Here is a 5836-nt window from a genome sequence, read left to right on the forward strand (position 1 = left end):
TTGAAGTCAATAATTAAAAAGAGAGATTTTGAGAGAAAATGGAATTGACAGATTTGCCCGTGCCTAGATGCAGCCGAAAGGTGGTTGTTAACTGCATTCAAACCCCACTTTTTTCTCTGAAGAGCTCCAGGGGGCAAACGTGGTTCTCTCCTTTCCCTGATCGCCACAACAACCCTGTGAGGTAGGTCAGGCTGAGAGGCAACGACTGGGCCCCCCAAGGCCATACCCAGGGAGAGCTTCATGGCCATGTGGGAGGACTCGAACCCTGGTCTCTCCCAGGTCCTAGCCCGGCACTCGAACACACTACACTACACTACACCGGCTCTCGTCCCACTAAAACTCTCCCCTCCCTGCTGTTCCGACAAAGGGGAGGTGGTAACCAAACAATCAAACAAACCCCTATGTTGCAAACAAATATCAGTAATATCCGATGGCAACACGATGACCAAGTTCAACAATGCGATGTCAATATGAACTCTTTATACAATCTATACAGAACATTGAACAATATGAATTATATGAAATATGCACTCTCTGCAAAACCAAATAAACAGAAATCTTCTGAATCTCTGAAAGTCACAAAATATGCACTCTTGATGGATTCTCTTGAAAAACCTAGAACCTACAGAATTGCGTCATAATCCCATCTATATGGTGAATGGAATTGTACAACTGTTACGTACTGAAGTTCTCACCCTGGGCCAGCAGGGGGATACTGTAGATAGTTATGCAAATAAGGGATCGAAAGTGACGTTCAGTGATTGGATAGTTACAGAAAATGGTTACTGTTGCGTTGTACTGGAGCTCTATATAAGCAGGCTGGCTGAGCCCTGCAGTTCAGTTCTGTTCTGGCCTGTGAATAAACAAGAGCTGTTTGAAGAATCGCTGTGTCGTCTGATATGTTCACCCACAACTTAACAATAACAGCAATTGCTATGAGGCATTTCTGTATCCTTCTGCTGTGCTGAAGAATAATTCCATGAAACGGGGGGGGGGGGATATCTGGAATCACTGTTCACAACGTCTGCTTGCGGACCACTTTGACAGCGTTGGACGTCATAGAACAAAGCTTTATGGCTTGTTTTCACAAGATAAGAATCTGACCCATTGCTTCTCTCAGAGACCTGCATAGCCCACACAGACTTTCAGAGACCTATAAGGCACTTGTTCATTTCGTTCTAGGTTTTCAAGACAATCCATCAAGAGTGCACATTTTGTGACTTTCAAAGATTTAGAAGATTTCTGTTTACAGTGGTACCTCGGGTTACATACGCTTCAGGTTACATACACTTCAGGTTACAGACTCCGCTAACCCAGAAATAGTGCTTCAGGTTAAGAACTTTGCTTCAGGATGAGAACAGAAATCGTGCTCCGGCGGCGCGGCAGCAGCGGGAGGCCCCATTAGCTAAAGTGGTGCTTCAGGTTAAGAACAGTTTCAGGTTAAGAATGGACCTCTGGAACGAATTAAGTACTTAACCTGAGTTACCACTGTATTTGGTTTCGCAGAGAGTGCGTATTTCATATATTTCATATTGTTCAATGTTCTGTATAGATTGTATAAAGAGTTTATATTGACATCGCATTGTTGAAAGGGGAGGCGGTAGCAGGATGCAGGTGAAACCTAATGGAAGGTAAGCAAACTGCTTGCGGTGGAGAAATCAGGGCACTGTGACCGTGACTCCATTTGCAGCGGTGAAGAGAGGCCTATGAATAGAGCAGGACTCCGGCCCGCAATGTTTGGTCTGTCAGGGAGCTGACTTGACAAGGGTGCAGTTCAAATCCTGAAGAGGCCACGGCTAATGTTACAACATGACGTGTCCAGGATCCAGCCACCGCAGCCATGCCAACATGCCTCATGGGCAGCAGAGCCTGGCGTGATTCCTACACCTCAGGAGGTCCACGCATTTATTTTTGAGAGCTGGTGAATCTGCCACCTCGGAGGAGCTCACCTTGTGCGTCCCTGTGTGAATCTCTCTGTGTGCGGAAAGGGCTATCGATGGCTATCAGCCACAATGACCTTTCTCTGCAAGAAAGCAGGAAATGCTTCTGAATCACAGTTGGTGGAGAGTGTTGCTTTTGTCCTGAAATCTTGCTCAAGAGTTTCCCGCAGGTTGGTCACAGTGAGAAGAGGATCCTGAACTAGGTGCATGCTCTAGTTATTTCCCGCTTGGACTACTGCAATGCGCTCTACGTGGGGCTACCTTTGAAGGTGACCCGGAAACTACAACTAATCCAGAATGCGGCAGCTAGACTGGTGACTGGGAGCAGCCGCCGAGACTACATAACACTGGTCTTGAAAGACCTACATTGGCTCCCAGTACGTTTCTGAGCACAATTCAAAGTGTTGGTGCTGACCTTTAAAGCCCTAAATGGCCTCAGTCCAGTATATCTGAAGGAGCGTCTCCTCCCCCATCGTTCTGCCCGGACGCTGAGGTCCAGTGCTGAGGGCCTTCTGGCGGTTCCCTCATTGTGAGAAGCAAAGCTACAGGGAACCAGGCAGAGGGCCTTTTCGGTAGTGGCGCCCGCCCTGTGGAACGCCCTCCCATCAGATGTCAAAGCGATAAACAACTACCTGACATTCAGAAGACATCTGAAGGCAGCCCTGTTCAGGGAAGTTTTTAATGTGTGACATTTTAGTGTATTTTTGGTCTCTGTGTAAGCCGCCCAGAGTGGCTGGGGAAACCCAGCCAGATGGGTGGGGTACAAATAATAAATTATTATTATTATTATTATTATTATTATTATTATTATTATTATTAGGTGGGCCCCTGATGGAGGTAAATATATTTAGCTCACCCGTGTGGAGTACAGTGGATGCTCGGGTTGTGAATGTGATCCATGTGGGATGCACGTTCGCAACCCCCAGCGTTCACAACCCACGCCTGCGCACATGCGGGTTGCGATTCGGTGCTTCTGCACATGCGCAAAGCGCAATTTAGCGCTTCTGTGCATGCGCGACCGCCGAAACCCGGAAGTAACCCATTCCAGTACTTCCAGGTTTCGGCGGTCCGCAACCTGATAAAACGCAACCTGAAGCGGCTGTAACCCGAGGTATGACTGTAATTAATAAAAGAATCGGCTGGACGCCTAGATTGGTCTTAGCACAATCTTCCGTGGGAGAATTTAAAACAAAATTTAAACAGAATTTAAAACAGTCATAATGCAAGGCAGGGGAATAATGGGCTGTTAGACCCTTTTCTATACCCCATTTAGCTTGCTTATGTGCTTCCCCCATTGCAATGAACAGACCACACTCTTAAGTAAGTTTCAAAGTTTTACTTGCAAAATCCAAAGGTCTGGTTCATGTATCATTCCACGGGGCAGCAAGGAGAACACAGGTAGAATGCTCTTGGGTACAAAATGCAGAAAGATAGTTTCAAGATCAGACATGTCCTTCCTGGCATGTTACATGGCACAAAGAAGAATAAGGAGAGAAGATTCACTTCCTCCCTCAATGGAGACGAGGGGGTGTGACCTAACTGAGTCTAGCAATGCAGCTCTGTGGTCTTAACCCTTTCGTGCCTTAACTAGCTCTATGTTTGCAAATTATGTTTAACTGCAATTTCCCACACCCCTTTGGCCTGATCCAGCCGCAGGGGAGTCCTTACATTCTTATGAAGCCCACAAGAAGGGCGAGGCGTCAAACTGCCGTCTCCTCCTGTTGCTAACTCACAACTAATATTCACAGCATGGCCGCCTCTGATCATGAGGGTAGCAATGGCCTTCCAGAAAGGGATTACTGGATCGCCCCCAGAAAGGGTAAAACCCAGATTAAATGCAAAAAGAAAGGGGGGAGGCTGGAGTTTCAATGCGATGCAAGCAAGGTGGCACGTGGTTGCTACAAATACACTTTCACGCATGGGGAGCCCCCCACCTCATAAATAGATGCCAGTCTGGAAACCTTCAAAGGAAAAGAAAGATTTCTTTAGGAATAAACACTGAAATCAGTGGAATTTAAAAACGCTTAAGCGTTGCAATCTTGTGCATGCTTACTTGGGCAGAGTAAATCCCTTTCAAGCTAAGCAGCCACTGATTGCCTTACACTCTTCAAATTTGATCCCCTTTTTAAAAGCCATCTAATTTGGTGATTTACTGCAGCAGGGAGTTCCACAGTTTGGCCCCTCGAAGGAGCACGTTTGTTTGTTTACCACCCATGTGGCTAAGTATTTCGGGTGGTTTGCAAACGTCGATATTTGCAACCCCAACTGCGAAAGCAGTTAAACTTGAAAATAAATAAAAGCATCTGTGTCAGAGCGCAGTGCTAGACACCTTAATTCTCCTTACGCTCCCTTCAGATATTTATTTTGAAGATTGATGCTCCTCATAGAGGTCCGGAAGGGGCTGACATCCGTCCTGGACACTGTGCCGAGGCCGACAAACAGCTTTAAGAAGTCTCCCACAGCCTCTGTTTTTGGCTGGCCTCCACATTGCGTTCTTCTTTGGTCATCTTCGCTGCCTTCCAGGCCTCCGGAGAGCCAAATCGAGAAAGAGCCTCGTGGTACAACAGACGCCTTAAAAGAAAAAAGCAAGCACATTTGAGCATCCATAAGCTTTAGAGGACCAGACGCCACTTTGCCAGAGTCCGGGTTTTATTTCCGCGTTGTGTAGGAATGCAGGAAGCTTTTGGCTGACAACAACAATGTGTCCGGGACCAATTGTTCCATCTAGCATCTAGCATTACCAGCACTGACTGGCAGCAGAGGCTCTCCAGGCTTTTGGGCAGGAGACCTTCCCTGCCCTACCGGGAGAAGCCGCTGGCGATTGAACCTGGCCCCTTCTACATGCAGGGCAGGTGCTCTCTCGACATCTTCCTGCAAAAGTAAGAGTCTAGTCCTCATGGTTTTGATTTGAGAAGAAGGTAAAAAGGTAAAGGGACCCCTGACCATTAGGTCCAGTTGTGACCGACTCTGGGGTTGCGTGCTCATCTCGCTCTATAGGCCGAGGGAGCCGACGTTTGTCTGCAGACAGCTTCCGGGTCATGTGGCCAGCATGACTAAGCCGCTTCTGGCGAACCGGAGCAGCGCACGGAAACGCCGTTTACCTTCCCGCTGGAGTGGTACCTATTTATCTACTTGCACTTGGACGTGCTTTCGAACTGCTAGGTTGGCAGGCGCAGGGACTGAGCAACGGGAGCTCACCCCGTGGCGGGGATTCGAACTGCCGACCTTCTGATCAGCAAGTCCTAGGCTCTGTGGTTTAACCCACAGTGCCACCCACATCCCTTGAGAAGAAGGTAGGAAGATGTTTTTCACCAAATCAGTCCCTGGGCTCCATCAGGCTCGGGCCTTCTGCATGCAAAGCAGTTGCTCCCTACCACCGCCAAACCCCGACCCTCGGACCCTCGACCGTAACGCCACGTGGCAGATAGTAACTGGCCAATTTCCTCTAGCCGGAGTGACTCAGCCCTTTAACTCAGACGGCTGAGGCACAGTGTCAGAGCTCTGTAGGGCACTGACCTTTTAGATAGAAGGTACCCCATATGCTCAGGGACAAGGGAGACGGTGACAACTGGAACCTTTGTGCTCCAGGCATTCTGTGTATGCTCAGTGGAACCCTTGCCTTCATTGTTACATTACAGGCGTTTTAACAGGCTCCTGGTGCAGGCAAATAAGTCCCTGGCCCCAGACTCTCTTTGGCCATTTAATAATCACCGCCAGAACCGTCTCTTTCCCACGTCCCCCACTCCAGCCCGTCTCCTCTGTTAGGACCAGCGGATCAAAGCGGCCGGCCTCTTGCAGAGGGACTTGGCTGGCACAGGCCTGAACAGCGGCCAAATTCCAGCCCCCCTTCCCTCGTCCCCTTTCTCTCTCTCTCTCTCGCCTTGTCCAAACACCGT

At 48.6% G+C, this 5836-nt stretch overlaps 1 long non-coding RNA gene across 1 annotated transcript; it reads right to left on the reverse strand.

Annotated features, from left to right (window-relative positions):
- Positions 1–3261: 3261 nt before the first annotated feature.
- LOC310751973 lies at positions 3262–5541 on the reverse strand. The gene is made up of 3 exons (XR_014542742.1): positions 5457–5541; positions 4270–4511; positions 3262–3348 (listed from the first exon to the last, which is right to left on the reverse strand). It is a non-coding gene; the product is annotated as an uncharacterized lncRNA (long non-coding RNA).
- Positions 5542–5836: the final 295 nt, after the last annotated feature.

The sequence above is a fragment of the Podarcis filfolensis genome (assembly GCF_964270895.1).
Source record: "Podarcis filfolensis genome assembly, chromosome: 16".
Lineage (NCBI taxonomy): Eukaryota > Metazoa > Chordata > Lepidosauria > Squamata > Lacertidae > Podarcis > Podarcis filfolensis.